General features: G+C 47.2%; 1 protein-coding gene across 1 annotated transcript in view; it reads left to right on the top strand.

Annotated features, from left to right (window-relative positions):
- The first annotated feature begins 481 nt into the window (after positions 1-481).
- Adipor2 (adiponectin receptor 2) overlaps positions 482-14,637 on the top strand; it is a 66,557-nt gene continuing 52,401 nt past the window's right edge. Inside the window, exon 1 of the mRNA XM_052174705.1 lies at positions 482-572. The gene's annotated coding sequence lies outside the window, so the exon portion shown is untranslated. The remainder of the gene's footprint in view (positions 573-14,637) is intronic.

The raw sequence follows: 14,637 nt of genomic DNA, 5'->3' as shown, positions 1-14,637 counted from the left end.
CACTATACATATACACATGCAAAAAGTACTTAAAAAAAACAGGCCATTGGTGGCACACGCCCTTGGGAGGCAGAGGCAGGTGGATCTCTGAGTTCCAGGCCAGTCTGATCTACAGAGTGAGTTCTAGGACAGCAGAGAAACCCTGTCTCGAAACCCTGTCTCAAAAAACAAATGAAAGAAAGAAAGAAAGAAAGAAGAAAGAAAGAAAGAAAGAAAGAAAAGAAAGAAAAGAAAGGGAAAGAAAAGAAGAGAAAAGAAAGATTAACGTATTAAACAAGCCAGTTGGCCAAAAGACTGGAGCCCTCTCGGGGCTACAAGTAACAAACACTTTAGAGGCAGGTGCCCTGTGAACTGCCTGTGATGGCTCCGGGGACCTATAGCCCAGAGTTTTCAGTACGCCCTCTCCCTCTTCCCGGCTCATTAGGCCACGCCTACTGCTAGGCGTGTCCTCTTTCCTAGCAGACTTTGCTAATATTTTTTCCACCTGTGCCTGCTACAACTCTTTCCCCACAAGAATCCAGGGAGCTCAGCAGCACCCTCGGACTCTGGTCTACAACTCTAACAGGATTTGGGTAAGTTTCTAGTTATTCTATTAATAACTCCGAAGTAGCTAAGAAACCTAAAGGGGGGCAGTGGGAGGTTCCTGGGGGGGTCCGTGTCACATCACTGGTGGCGCATCGGACATCCGCACTATAAAAAGGTCCTTACCCTCAGACCGAGAACTGCTGCTTTATGTTGTAGGAATGTTAATGCTAGGTTAGCAGTTTTTACAGAAATATTAACAGAGCTTCCCAGCTGGTTTAAATGCTTTAACTGGACCCTGGGGCGAGGGACTCCTTTTTTCTCCTGTGTCCCCATCATTTTCCTGTCTTTCTATCTTACTTTAGAAAAGACAAAACAACAACAGCCGAAACCAACCAACTTTCTTTAAAATATTCTCCTCATATCTTGCCTTACCGGAAATGTTATCTATCTGGTTTGGCTTGTTTACGGCAGGGTGAAGCAAGGATGCATCCGGGATAGTTTACAGTCCCTGAGTCTGCTTGGCTCAGAGCGAGCTTAGCAGCCTGAGGCAGTTGCTGGTACCCAGCATGCCCACAAACCCCACCAGGAACAATGCACTTAGCAACCTGTTAGGCTGCACCAAGCTGTACACATACACGTCTCAAACAATGGAACTGAGGGATTCTCTTGAGCAATCCCATGACTGTTCCTGTTTCTATTCAAACACATCTTGTGACATAGTTATGGGGCAGTGGGCAAGTCCAGCCTACACTGGTTTGGGCGCCTGTTTAATACGGCAAATGATGTCTTTTTAGTGAACTCTTAGGGAGAATTGTGTTTGCAGAATTGTACGCATAAATGGGTGTGCACGGGATTACGATCAGATGGCTCGTGGGAAAGGAGACATGAAAACTTATACAATCTCATTCTGTTAATAAAAGCAGAGAAATGCCCCACCATGCCCCTTAGCAGCCAAACTCCTTCTTTGAACCCCATAAAAGGAAGCTATCTTAGAAACCAGGTGCTCCCCCAGCCTGCCCTCAGAGACTCAGCACCAGAAGTTATGCCATCATTAGCTGCCAACCCTTTAGAAGGTCCTCTACCATCCCAGATTGTTCTCTCTCTCCCTCTGTTTCCCTCTGTCTCCCTCTCCCTTCCTCCCTCCCTCCCCTTCCCTCCTTCTCTTCCTCTCTCCCTCTCTCTTGCTCTGTCTGTCTCTCTGTCTCTCCCACAGGTCTCCATTTGAAGGAGGCCATTAGCTCCCCCCCCCCCCCCGCCCCAATAAATCTCTTCAGTGAGATCTGTTGTGTGGTGTGATCTCTGCTGTGGCATCCCTTGGCTGCAATCCACCAAGGTTCTCTGACACTAAATCCTAACAAACTGAATAGTGACTGGACCCCTGAGTGCCTTCGCTCAGATGGGATGTTCTCACCCGAACAACATGTTCCTTTTGAGTCCATTCTATGGCTTTGCTTTGAACAAAATTCTCTTGCTACTTTGCAGATCTGTGTGTGATTATTTCGGTTCACTGAGTGAGAGGCCAAGAACCTGAACACACACACACACACACACACACACACACACACACACACACACTGACCACTTGTAATAATGGATCTCTCTATGTTGCCCAAATCGACCTCCAACTCCTGGGTTCAATGGATAGAGATTCTCCCGCCTCACCTTCTGGACTGGGACTTCGTATAGGTGCTACCACTATGCTGAGCTGTCTTCACTGGGGTTTCTATTGCTGTGATAAAACACATGACCAAAAGCAACTTTAGCAGGAAAGGGTTTATTTCAGCTTACACTTCCACATCAGAGTCCATCACAAGGAAGTCAGGGCAGGAACCTGGAGGCAGGACGGATGCAAAACTGGTAAAGGAATGCTGCTTGCTGGCTTGCTCCTCCAGTCAGAGCATACCATTTGGCTTACACTGGCCTAAATACCCACTGTGTGCCATCCATGGGCAGGTGGTCCCGAGCTGTATGAGAAAGCAGGACGAGCAAGTCATGACCAATCAACCATTAATTTAAAAACTGCCCCACAGGCTTGCCCGTAGACTCATCTGGTAGGGCTCATTTTCTCATTTGAGGTTCTCTCTAATCATTCTAGCTTGTATCATAGCAGTGGTGGGTGTCAGGGGGTACCTGGCTGACCCAGGACAAGGTGTCCCCTGGAGAAAACTCTCTGTGTGTCAGATCTCATCTACGGGAGGTTTGTTGTGGGGAAAGGGAAGGGAGCAGGGACCTGGAGGCAGACAGAGCCATGAGGGCAGAGAAAGCAGGGATAGAGAAGGACCAGAAGAGAGCGAGGCTAGCCTGGAACACGGGAATGGGGGAAGGGTAGAGCTAGAGAGAAGGGTCTCAAGATGTATACCCCACCTCTCAGGCAATGGCAGCTGGTGATGACACAATAGGTTGCTATTGGGAGGAGCCTAGTAGAACTGTCTGTAAGCCAACGGGTGCTCAATCATTTCATTTAATCCTCTGGTACAAAGGAGGTTTTCAGACAGGGTCACACTAATGGCCCAGGCTGCAAGCTCCTGACTTCCACGTCTCTGCCTCAGTAGTTACCAGGTGTGCATCACCACCATGCCTGACATGGTGACACAAGTCTGTAACTCCAGCATTTGGAAGCAGAAGCAGATGGATCACTTTGAGTTTGAGGCCAGACTGGGCTACAGAGTGAGTGCCAGGCCAGCCAGGGCCATAGAACTGTGTTAAAAACAAAAGAAAACATCAAAAACTCCCAAGCTACCGTGTCTTCACAGCCCCAAACCGGCATTCAGACTCCTGCCCACCCTCACCCACTTTCCTTTCTCAGCCCAGCCACAGCTGGCCACATCAGGCTAGAAACCTGGCTAAGGAACCTCACCATACCAGGTTAGGAAAAACACCACCCAGGCCAGAGATTCTGTCCTCTGGCCTGGGTGGGGACTAGCGTTCCAGTTGGGCTGGTTCAATCACTTTGGCTAAGGGATGAACCCAGGAGCCATGCTAAAGAGACGGACAGAATAATTAGTTCTTTAATGAGATACTGTTCCCCGCCCCTCGTTCAGAAGCTGAAGGGCCACAGACACAGAGGGTTGTGAGTCAACCCAATCTTCTGACTTATTCAGAAATGTGAAACGTTTGTTTTTCTTCCTTCTCTTTTCTGAGCGTGTCCCCCACTCCCACCCCCACCCCCCTCAATCCCTCCAGCATTTTTTAGGCTCCATTACTCTTTCTCCAGAGTTTGCCTCCCGCCTTGTGGCTTCTTGTTGGCCATGTACCTGACCTCGGATCCAGCTCCCTTGGCATGGCTGGTCTCCTCCCCTGGATAGCAGCTGACTGGAGTTTGGGTGTCCTGCTGTCTGTCCTTCCTTTAGATGCTGATAAAAATGTCCTACTGCTTCCATTTGAATCCATTGATTAATGAGACTAAGAACTCCCCCAAGGGGACCCCTCCAATTTCCCCTGTATCACCAGCACCTACAAATTGCATGTTGCCTTTGATTGCCTGGTTAGAGAAAAAGTCATTAGTTTGTGGTCTGTGGCTTTCTAGGGTGGCCCTTCCACTGGGAGTTACTGGAAACACAGGACCGACCCTTCCTTTTCCCCACTATGATAAGATAAACTGCCCTCTAAGAGCTCTTGTTCCCCTACTGGGCAGTGGTAGGATCTTGGTAGTCTACGCATATCATTTGGCTTATATAGGCCTTGGTACCTTCTTTCCTCCCTGTGGTGGTTTGAATGGTTTTGGTACCAGAGACTAATGTCTTTGAATACTTGACCCATGGGGAGTGGCACTATTAGGAGGCATGGCCTTGTTGGAGTAGATGTGGCTTTGTTGGAGGAAGTGTGTCACTGTGGAGGTGGGCTTTGAGGTCTCATTGGCTCAAGCTACCCCCAGTGTGGAGTCTAGTCTCCTGCTGCCTGCAGATCCAGATGGAGAACTCTCAGCTCCTCCAGCACCAAGTCTGTCTGCACGCTGCCATCCTTCCCACCATGATGATAATGGACTGAACCTCTGAAACTGTAAGCCAGCCCCAGTGAAATGTTTTTCATTATAAGAGTTGCTGTGTGTGTGTGTGTGTGTGTGTGTGTGTGTGTGTGTGTTGGGGAGAGCTGGAAAGATGGTTCAGTGGTTAAGAGCACTGCTGCTCTTCCAGAAGATCCAGGTTCCCTTCCCAGCTCCCACATGGCAGCTCACAACTGTTTGTAATTCAAGCAAAACACCACAATGCAATATAGATAGATAGATAGATAGATAGATAGATAGATAGATAGATAGATAGATAGATATAGATAGAGTTGCTATAGTCATGGTGTCTCTTCAAAGTAACAAAACTTTAAATAAGACACTCCCTTTGGCCACCCTCTGGCTTGGCCTCTCTCACCTCTATACCACAACACAGTGGGCTGAGAGAATGTCTCTCACACGCACAGACACACACACACACTCTCTCCCTCTCCCTCCCCCTTCCCCTCTGTCTTGTTCTTTCACTCCTGATAAGTTCAAGGTTCCCAATCTGGGTGGGGCCCACACAGGCCCTGGGCCTGGGTTCCTTGCCCTCCTTGGCTCTCTCCGGCCTGTGTACACATTTTACTTGGTACCGATTTAGAGAAATACAATGTTCGGTCGCATCTATCCCTCCAAAGATATTCTTTTCCTTCTGTGAGCCTTCCAGATGGGCATCCTCGCAGCAGCCTGGTCTCAATCTGCCACATAGTGGTGCCCCCTCTGTCCTACACTCAGCATACCTGCCTGTGATGGAAAACGCAGGAAACAGTGTCAAAAGGGCAGCCCTGGCCCTTGGAAAGAACCTGGTCACCTCCCGATACAGTCGTCCACGGACCAAGAGCACCACTCTCCTGGTCGCTTGCCTGGGACAATGGACAGGAAACCTGGCATGGTGACACAAGTCTGTAACTCCAGCATTTGGAAGCAGAAGCAGATGGATCACTTTGAGCTTGAGGCCAGACTGGGCTACAGAGTGAGTGCCAGGCCAGCCAGGGCCATAGAACTGTGTTAAAAACAAAAGAAAACATCAAAAATGGGTACAGACTCAGGAGATTCAGGAGAAACAGAGATGAAGGAATCAATGATTATCTGGACAGGATGGCCTTAAATGTTCTCTTTTGCCATTAGATTGACAAAAAACAAACCAAACAAACGATGTGTTAATCCTAGCTCGAGGCCTAGGCAGAAGGATTGCTGACAAGTCCAAGATCAGTTTGGGCTACAGAGTTCTAAGGTGACTGGATTGGTATTGACTGTGTGTGTGTGTATTGTATATTTGTGTGCATGTATGTATGTGTGTGTGGTTGTGGGTATCCATGCACATGTATGTGTGTACATGTAGAGGGCGGAGTCTGTTTTTCTTAATCACTCTCTTCTCTATTTTGTGGGACAAAGTCTCACATTGAATGTAGAAATCACAGCTGAGCTAGACCAGCTGGCCAGACTGCGCCAGGCATCCTCCTGCCTCAGTGCTTGGGTTCTAAGTATCTATTTAATCCCATGTATAAAGCCACACCTGACTTTGTACGGAGCACTGGGACAGAATTCAGAGTTTTGTGTTTCTTACGCTATGACCACTTCACTGACCAAGCCATTGATCTCCCCTGATGTTTTTGAGGGCTGACACTTCGTAGGCCAGAGGGTGATCTGGAATTCGCTCTGTACTCAGAAGGCCTTGAACGTAAGCATCAAACACTAAGCTTGCAGGCTGACCTACAAGACTGCAGCTTGGCACAGCACAGCTCCCAAGCTCATTTGAGGGGTCAGCTCTGAACTCTGCTAGGGAGAGTGCTGGGGTAAGCTGTGGACTCAGCGGTTACAGAGGGAAAGAGGAAGGAGGGAGGCGAACCAGTATCCATCTCTCTCTAACCAGCCTTCTGAAGGCTGCTCTTATTTTCTCCATTTGCCTTCCATGACAGCGAGAACCCTGGCTCTAGCGGGAAGTTTTCTAAGAGGTTGAAACGTTTTCTAAGAAGCCAGTTATGGCTCATGCTTGCACTCCCCCCATTTGGGAGGCAAGGCAAGGGGATGTCTGAAAGTTCGAGGCTAGCATTTACCAAATAGCAAGATTCTGTCTCAAAGACATAACAACAACAAACCAACTGGGGACTGGCAAAATGGCTCATGGGTAAAGGCGCTTGCTGCCAAGGCCAATGACCTTGATTTGAAGGGGAGAACCAACTCTCAAAGGTGCTCTTATAGCTGAGCCTGCAGAGTTCATGCCTTTATCATAGCAGAGGCAGGATCTACACAGAGAATTCCAGGATAGCTGGACTGTATAGAGATACTCTATCACAAAAGAGGTAGTTCTCTGGCCTTGTGTGTTAACACACACACACACACATACACACACATGCACACCCTCACATAAACAAGTTTAAAACAAATAAGGAAAATTATCGTATAGACAGTTCTCCTGGGTGTACATAGAGGTATATATGCTAAAAATTCCCTACAGCAGAACTGGGTGGTGTTCTAATTTGCTTTTCACTGCTGTGATTAAACACTGGCCAAAGCCAAAGTGGGGGAGGGGAGGACTTCTTTGGCTTACAGACTGCAGTCCCTCACTGAAGGAGCCAAGATAGAAACTCAAGGTAGGAGCCAGGAGCAGGATCTGGAGCAGAGGCCATGGAGGAACACTGCTTCCTGGCTTGCCCAGTTACTTTTCTTCTATGTGCCAGGCTCACTTGCCTAAGGATGGTGCTGCCCACGGTGGGCATGGCTCACCCACACCAACTGACAATTAAGAAAATGCCCATAGATATGCCCAAACCCTGGGAGTAATTACTCAACGGGGTTCCCACTTCCCTCTGTGTAGGTTTGGGTCAAGTTGACAAAAAACTGTGACAGCAAATAATCTTAAAAGAATCTAGAGGCTGTCAATAAAGGGACAGAGTATTGCATTTGTGGTTTGGAGGCTGAGGAGGAAGGAACTTAATCACATTATGGAAAAATTAGCCTTAGGACAGCTAGGGTGGTGACTGCAATCCTAATACTCTGGAGGCTGAAACAGAAGGGCAGAGACCTCAAGGTTAGCCTGGGCTACATAGCAAGACCCCATCTCAAGCCAGCCAAACAAACAAACAAACAGACAATCCCAAATACTTAAAAAAACCCCACGAGAAACCTCCACCCACATCTTCCCACACAGAGTTAAAGCCCAGAGGCTGGAGTTCCATTGCATTTTGACCTTGTGAAAGGGAGCCCGTCTGGAGATCTACATGCCAGGAAAAGGCTTAGCCTTTGGACCTCGGGCAGAACTGGGGCAGGGGGAAACTGATACCTAGAAGACACCATGTTCTATTGTTCTCCAGCCAGTACAGGTTTTGTCATTCCCTGGAGTCATGACCCAATCCCCACTGGCCCCAGCTCAAATCAGCTGTGATCCAGTCCCCACTGGGGCCCAGTTCAAATCAGCCTCTTTAATTTAGCCTCTCTTTTGAAACAGTCTTGGATAGGAGCCCCGTGTTACATGGCTAAGTCACTCTATTTAATCTCTACCAATAAACTCCAGAGATGGAAAACCTCTGGACTCAGCATGAACCCTATCAATGCAAATGACTTGGAAGCACCTATGGGGCTCGGATAAGGGTAACATTGAACTATCACCCCACCAATAGCTGAACTATCACCCCTGTGATATGTGATAGTTCAGGGATAGTGTGATTACTTAGCATGCGCGAGGCTCTCCATAAAAGTTCTAGTTCGGGCTGGAGAGATGGCTCAGCAGTTAAGAGTACCGACTGTTCTTTCAAAGGTCCCGAGTTCAAATACCAGCAACCACATGATGGCTCACAACCATCCGTAGCAAGATCCGATGCCCTCCTCTAGAGAGTCCTAAGACAGCTACAGTGTACTTACATATAATAAATAAATAAATCTCAAAAAAAAAAGTTCTAGTTCAGGAAAATACTGAAGAAACTCCCAGCAATGGTGGCTCAGAACTTTAATCTCAGAGATAGAGGTAAGTTGATCTCTGAGTTTAAGGCCAGCCTGGTCTACAGAGTGAGTTCCAGGATGGCCAGGGCTACATAGATAAGCACTGTCTTGAAAAAACAAAGACAGAAAAAGAAAAAAAGAAAGTAAGGGAAAGGAAAGAAGAGGAGAGGAAAGGAGAGGAGAGAAGAGAAGAGAAAAAAGAAAAGAAAAGAAAGGAAAGGAAAAGAAAAGAGAAGAGAAAAGAAAAAAGGAAAGAAAGGAAAGGAGCCTGGGTGGGTGTGGCGTCCCACATTTGTAATCCCAGCACTCTGGAGGCAGAGCTACTTGTATCTCTATAAAGTCAAGGCCAGTCTGGACTACAAAGTGAATTCCTGGCCAGGGTTGCATAAGTGATATCTTGTCTCAATAAAAAAAAAGTTACCTAAGGCTGTAGAGATGGCTCAGTAGTTAAGAGCACTGGCTGTTCTTCTAGAAGACCTAGGTTTGGCTGCCAGCACCTAAGTGATGGCCAAAACCCATCTGTGATTCCAGTTTCAGAGGATCCAGGTCCCTTTACTGGCCTCCTCAGGCCCTGCATACATACATACAGTATACAAATATGCATTGAGTCAAACACTCACATACATAAAATAAAATAAAACAAAACCAACTAAACTAAGCTAAACTAAACTAAACTAAACTAAACTAAACAGAAGTTTAGCTAGGAAAAAAATCCAGTCTGTTTTGGTTCTTGTCTAAGGACACCTTTTACTTTGCTTGTATTTTATCTGACTGGCAAGTGGGGGTCTGACTTGGAAAAGAGAGGAGAGGCAGGCTACTGTAAGAACAGGCTACCACTGGGCTCCTTCCTGCATTAGTATATTTTATTTTCGTGTTCCCTTCAGATGAACTGTAATGGGCTGTGTGCCACAAGCAGTTGCTGAGCTCCAACCTTCCACAAACGACAAACCGTCCCTGTGTCTTGTTCCTTGTCGTGAGAATCATAAGCTCTCTCTGGTTCCCAACACTCAGCCTGTGGTGACAGTGGCTTCCTTCCTTCCTCAAAGCACCGCAGGGCTTAGAATAGAGCTCAGTGTGTGAGCGTGTGAGCACACACCTGAAGTCAAGGCTGGCCTGGCACTTGCGCCCTTCCTTCCTTCCGTCCTTCCGTCCTTCCTTCCTTCCTTCCTTCTTTCCTTCCTTCCTTCCTTCCTTCCTCACTCTCCCTAGCACTGGGATTCTGAACACCATGCCTTGCTCTCCAGGCCCTTCCTCATTTTCTGAATCTCCCTGGCCATGAGCTCAGTAGTTTCTTTTACCTGCTATTTGCCATTATCACCGGCCAGCTTCTCACCAGGGGCCCAAACGATGGCTCTGCCAATCATGGATTAGAACCTCAAAGACCATAAACTCGTAGAGAAATGTTTGTTAGACCACCAGAAGAGAGAGCATTTCTCCACAATAGCCCCAGACTAGGCCTGCTCCCTCACCCATCTAAGAGGCTTACCAAATATTGAGTTCTCACTTCCTTTGCAGCAGGATTTTGTTTTAAAAATTATGTTAACGCATATTTTACAACCTATAATAAACACGTGATATTAACATATAAAAATAGTAAACCTTGTTTTCAGTATGGAGCCAGTGCTGTGTCCCTAGTAACATTTCTGAAGCCAGTCTCACTGGGTCTGGAGAAGGTCATCGTGGTGGCCCTTGCTCCCAAGCCATGACTTTGGAGGAAAGTGCTTATTCTATTTACCCTGTGTGTAACGCATTAGCCTTCAAGTTGGAACAGTATAGGTTTGCCTTAGATTCACACATGCTCTTGGTGGGTGTTTTGGATATGGAGACTGAGAACCCAGCCTGGCCTCCCAACGTGGCAATCCTGCTCCAACATTCTGGAAATTGGGATTATGGGCATGAGCCACCATGCTTGGTGTAGACAGACACTGCTTTTTCCTAATTCTTAGAGCTGGCTGTTTACAGTGCTGATACATCTACCACAGCCTGCTTTGCTCCACACCAGAAGAGATGCACCCGAAATGGGCGTATGCCTGCAAATGATCGGATGGTCATTCAAGAGACAAGGGAGGGCGATCCCAAATTCATGGCCAGCTTGAGATCCACATTTAAAAACTGATTTTGCTAAAAAGTACTGACTTGGACCCACAAAGCAGCCACCACTAAACACAGGATGAGACCAGATTCCTCTGCTTTCATGCTTCTGTCTGTGTCCTGTGGGTCAACTGCTCACCTCTGTATATAGGCACGCAAATCCCTCAAGGGTTATCTGTCCACCCTGTCTCCCCAAGGATGAAGGAGAGATTACGTAACCGTCCTTGGATTCCAATAACAGTAGACTCACATAGAACGGAGGGCACGTCTCTGCAGTGGTTGAAATCACACAGTGGAGCAGAAGTGATCATTTTGTCAGATCATGGTGGTGGCACAGCCTACTCTACAAAGCAGGACTAGTTAGTGAGATCCTGTCTCAAAAGAAAAAAATAAATTTAAAAATTCAGTTGGGTCCAAGCAAGCAATGATCATCTTTGGGCCATCCTGGAAAACCTGAATGGAGACAAGGGCCAAGGAGCTCACACCTGAACAGAGGCTGCCTGATTATGCACAACTCTTGCTTTCTTATGAGCTTCCTCCATTTACATCTAAAGCTCAGGTCGGTGCCTACAGATGGTCTTGATGGGCTGTCCACTGGACCCTCTATTTAGTCCCTTTCCCAGTCTGGTCACATTGAATGAATCGCTTCTCTCAGGTTTTTTTTTAAGGATTATTTTTATTTTCTGTATATGCGTGTATGGATGTGTACCAATGCATCTTGGTACCTACAGAGGCCTAGAGTTACGGTGTTACAGTTCTGAGCATCTCTCCAGCTTCTTTGGTTCACTCTTTTTTTCCTTCCTGGAGCTCACAGAGATCCTCCTGTCTCCACCTCCTGAGTGCTGAGATTGACTCTTCTTGCTTTTTGAGGCAGGGTGTCATATAGCCCAGACCGTCCTCAAACTCCCTATATAGCCAAAGATGACCTTGAGCTTCAGATCCTTCTGTCTCTTCCTCCTGGGTGCTGGGGTGGCTGGCATGTGTGCCACCAAGCTGTTTGCGTCTTGCTGGGGATCAAGTTTCTTTGTAGCTTTAGCACTGGGAAATGTAAGCCCTTTGACTGTCCCACTTTCTCCTGTGTTGGTCAGTCCCTGTCCTTTCTCATTGGACTTTTAGTATCAGTTTATTAATTAACGCCAAGGCACATGTGCAGGTGCGCCTGCCTGTGTCTGTACCTGTGCCTGTGTCTGTGCCTGTGCCTGTGCCTGTGTTTGTGCCTGTGCCTGTGTCTGTGCCTGTGTCTGTGCCTGTGCCTGTGTCTGTGTCTGTGCTTGTGTCTGTGTCTGTGCCTGTGCCTGTGCCTGTGTCTGTGTCTGTGCCTGTGTCTGTGCCTGTGTCTGTGCCTGTGCCTGTGTCTGTGTCTGTGCCTGTGTCTGTGTCTGTGCCTGTGTCTGTGTCTGTGCCTGTGTCTGTGCCTGTGTCTGTACCTGCCTGTGTCTGTGTCTGTGCCTGTGCCTGTGCCTGTACCTGTGTCTGTACCTGCCTGTGTCTGTGCCTGTGTCTGTGTCTGTGCCTGCCTGTGTCTGTGCCTGTGCTTGTGCCTGTGCCTGTGCCTGTGCCTATGCCTGTGCGGACACCGGTGGACGTCAGGCATCCTTCTCTATCACCTTCCATCTTAACTCCTTGAGAAGGGTTCTCCCTGAGCCTGCAGCAAGCCTCATCCATCCTCCTGTTTCGCCTCCACTGCATTGCTGTTACAGGTGTACAGGAAACCTTGTTTTCCTCATGGGTGCTGGGGATTTGAACTCAGGTCTTTATGCTTGTGCAGCAAGTGTTCCGACCTGCTAAGCTGTGTTCTCAGCCCAAATCTTTATTGTCCTGAACTCACTAGGAACCCAAGGATGATCTTGAGTTTCTGATCCTCCTGCTTCTCTACTTACTGAATGCTAGGATTACAGATATGGGCTACTCTGCTTGCTTTATGTGGTGCTGGAAATTGAACTCTGGGCTTTGTCTATAACAGGTAGACAGTCTGCTGACTGAACTGTATCGCTAGCCTATAAACCTTTCATTTATACTGAAATACTCATTGAAATATCTATCCTCTACAAGGCCCCATGTCTTGTCTGACAGAGCTGCCTGACTTAGAGCAAGCACTCTCAACTTAAAGAATAGCAATAAAATGTGCCCAGGCAAGACATAGAATATCACTATTCTCGGGATTTATAGAGCCCAATTTCTGACCAATCTGCCCCAATTCATTATTTTTCTCCCTCCTCCCCTTTCCCTCTTCCTCTCTCTCTGGGTAGGCTAGCCTGGACTTCATTATGAAGCCTAGCCTAGGGTGGCCTCAGACTCCTGGTGATCCTCCTGCCTCAGTCTCTGGAATTACAAGTGTGGGCCACCAGGCAGGGTTTCCAAGGGATGAACAATAGAGAATGAATAAGGAGAAATGAATGGTGTGTCCTGGGAATTAAATCAGAATTCAGTCTGTGTTGCCCATTGACAGTAAATAAAAACCAGTAATTGAAACTTTAGACTGTACTTTATTCAGAGAGTTGGCAATCCGGGAGGGAACTCTGCCTTCCCCAAACCATCTCTCTGTATTGTATTTTCCATGGAATCAGAACGAGGGCAATAAATCGGTCCAAAGGTCAGCCTCCTCTCTGGCCAGCCAGTTGGCCTTGCCTCTAAGATTCCACTTTTCTTTCCTAATCATCTGTTTGGTTGCAGAGGGTTCACGAACACGAAAGCTGCCCAGTTTTGCATTCTGTTTAGATGACACCTCGTTTGAAAGTTAACTTGGAACAAACAAACAAACCATTAGCAGAGGGTACATGTTGGGTTACTACCAATGTGCGTGTTTAGAATATTTCCTACAAAATGAAGCATAAATGTGCTTTTACAATACAGAACATAAAGTGCTCCAATTTCTCCTCTATCAGAAGTGGTAAATAGTTGCTTTGGCTGGAAGATAACACACAGTAGAGGCCAAAAATCAAAATAAATTTTTGGAATGACATATTAGGTACAGGCCCTTTCTAAGAGCAACAAATGTCCTTGTCCACTGAGCCATCTCTCCAGCCCCACTAATTTTTAACCTTTGTTAAGTTCGAAAACTCTTTGGAACTGGGCAGTGGTGGCGCACGCCTGTAATCCCAGCACTTGGGAGGCAGAGGTAGGCACATCTCTGAGTTCGAGGCCAGCCTGGTCTACAGAGTGAGTTCCAGGACAGCCAAGGCTACACAGAGAAACCCTGTCTTGGGGAAAAAAAAAGTAGAAGAGCTGATGAAAATAAAATCTAAAATGTAACTTATCCGAAAACTCTTTGGAGCTCTCAAAGTCTAAATTCCCTTAAGCTGAACTCCAAGGCCCTCCACAATCTGCCCCTAATATGACACTCCCAGCATCCACATAATAGCTTACAAGCATCTGTAACCCCCAGTTACAGGAGACCCAACAGGCACACGTGATGCACATACATGCATGCAAGCAAAATATTCATACACACAAAGTAAGTAAATAGATAGTTTTTATTTTTTAAAAAGTTTGTATTGGCAGTAGTATATAGAACACATTTGAATGGTGGAGAGACTGATGGCGGACAGACCAACCAGGAACTTACTGCAGTCATTCAGAAAGGTATCTCAGCACATAACAGTGGTAAGGGATGATGGTCTCAGAGCTGTTGAAATGCCCAACGTATAATCATAGACGAAACTAGGGCTGAGAGATGATCCACAGACAAGCGTCGGACATTGTCCAGAGTGGAGCTGTTTCCCAGTGGAGCAGCATTACAAATGCCTGGAGATTTGCCGATGGCCCTGACTGAGTCACATGCTTCTTATAAAGTGTCTGCTAATTAGCCTGGAGAGTCAGCAGTTGCCTTTGAATCTGAACCCGGATGTGATGGACAATCTTGGTTGTCAACTTGACTGCATCTGGATTCAACTAAAACCCAAGCTGCTGGGCACTCCTGTGAGGAATTTTTTTCCCTGATCACATTATTGGAAGCAAGTAGACAAACCCCCTAGAAGGTGGCACCTTCTGGTGGCAGCCCAGACAAAATGGTGTGGAAGAAGGGAACTTTGCCTGTCGCCCTCACTCTTGGTGGCAAGTCCATTTGTCCTGCTGCTCCTTCCTTCCTTCCTTCGGTG

The sequence above is a fragment of the Apodemus sylvaticus genome, chromosome 2 (genome assembly GCF_947179515.1).
Source record: "Apodemus sylvaticus chromosome 2, mApoSyl1.1, whole genome shotgun sequence".
NCBI lineage: Eukaryota > Metazoa > Chordata > Mammalia > Rodentia > Muridae > Apodemus > Apodemus sylvaticus.
The sequence above is the reverse complement of the archived record's forward strand: the minus strand, read 5'-3'. Positions and strand labels throughout refer to the sequence as shown.